General features: G+C 31.6%; 1 long non-coding RNA gene across 1 annotated transcript; it reads right to left on the bottom strand.

Annotated features, from left to right (window-relative positions):
* On the bottom strand, positions 1-1,381 carry LOC104248582 (uncharacterized). The gene is made up of 2 exons (XR_716493.2): positions 961-1,381; positions 1-172 (listed from the first exon to the last, which is right to left on the bottom strand). It is a non-coding gene; the product is annotated as an uncharacterized lncRNA (long non-coding RNA).
* Positions 1,382-1,885: the final 504 nt, after the last annotated feature.

Consider the following 1,885-nt stretch of genomic DNA (forward strand, 5'->3'; position numbering starts at 1 on the left):
ATTAAAGATGCTTAACACAATTTTATTAACTAACATTTCATTATAACATTATCAAACATTCAAGAGCATATAAAAATGAATTACAATAGAAGGATAAAACTACTAATATTTTCCAGCGTCATTATCTTTCATTCCAACTCGATTTTATGAGTTTACATGGTCCGAAAATTACCTGGACAACAGAAAGAAGAACAAATACAGCAGAGTCAGCTTTTTCCAAAATCAACAACAAAACAATTAAATGGGCAACAACAACAGCAAAAGACAGCGACAACCGGCAGATTCAAACCCAAGAAAATAAACTAAAAATACCCCAGCAAAACAGTACAATTATGTAACTCCAGAAAAAAATTTCAAGACTACTCTATTTCCTTAAACAAGTTTTTCACTTAAGAATCAACTCACAAAAGCTGCTAAGGGATATTATAGCTACTGATTTTTTTCTCTTTTTTGTGTGTCTAACTCCCTCAATAAGATGGAGTGTCCTCTTATATATCAAAACAATCAGCTATTTCAAAAAAATTTAAAATAAATCTTTTTGACAGATTTTTCTACAAAATCTGCTCTTAAATTCAAAATGCCAGACTTTCTGGTTCAAATCTTGTCAAGTATTTCAAACAAAATCTGCTCTTCACTATTCAAAGATAGACTTTTATTCAAACACTGTCCAAAGGTCTACATTTTCTTACCAAACAATTTGACTTTTGAGTGTTGTACTCAAAGAGTCTTGAAGTAGTAAATAAACAATCAAACAAGTACCATATACTCTTAAGTATTTTTCACTACCTCACTTTTATCAACACAAAACTATTTTACTACTTCAACAAGTGCAAAAACAGAAAATTTGACATTTCAAACTTCAAAACTAATGCTAAAATAATTAATAATAGACAAAAATAAGATCTGAAAAAATAAAAATAAAATAAAAAAATCATCCACGAAAAATAATAGGATTTTTACCATTTTATAATTCAAGTGGCCGAAAAAATGGTGGTATGCCAAAAGAGGGTGTTCGGGGAGGTCGCCAGAATTTGGCCGGATTTTGATCGCCGAATTTTCATGGTGAAATTGACATCAATAGCTAGGTTTTGAGGAGCTCTATCCATTAATGTAAGTATTGTGGAGGTGGTAGTGGTTGGAGCTTCAAGAATTTGGGCAAAAAAGTGACGAGAAAGTTTCATAGATCTAAGATTCAAGGAGTTTAGAGGATTTTTGAATGATTTGGTTTGGAGATATGGAAGGAGGAAGTTGTGGAGATTACATGGTGTGAATTTGGAGGTGTTTGGAGGTGGTCCACCGGCGGTGGGCGGAGCTGGGGCGGCGTAGAGAGAGTAAAGAGAGAGATTAGAGAGAAGAAGGAGACAAGAATTATGGGTGAAAATGAGGACAATTTTCAGTTTTTTGAGGCTTTAAATACCTAAGCCAAGAGTGAATAAGATCCATTGGATCAAGATGGAATGGATGAGTATGATTTGATCTTGTTTCATTTAGTGAAACGACGTAGTTTTGAAGCAAAACTACGTAGTTTCAGACCCTTTCAATGGTAGCCCTTTATCTTACACTCTCGGACACTTTTTCTTTCAAATTTGGTCAAATTTCTTCCTTAATCCTACTTATTAAACTAATTTTACACAAATAAATTAATTAAATAACTTATTCTAATGATCAATTAACTAGATTAATTCACCAACTGAACAACTAGTTAATTCTTAAAATGCACAAATGAAGAAAGAACTATTTTTTTTAGTATTTTATGATAGGAAATATGCAATTAAAATCACAAAAATTGAGAAAAATAATTAAAATAACAAAATACTAATAACTTTAGGAGGTGTTAAATAGTGCAAAAATTAGGTGTTCACATGCATCATCTATTTAGGTGATT

Source organism: Nicotiana sylvestris, chromosome 11 (assembly GCF_000393655.2).
Source record: "Nicotiana sylvestris chromosome 11, ASM39365v2, whole genome shotgun sequence".
NCBI classification, from domain to species: domain Eukaryota; kingdom Viridiplantae; phylum Streptophyta; class Magnoliopsida; order Solanales; family Solanaceae; genus Nicotiana; species Nicotiana sylvestris.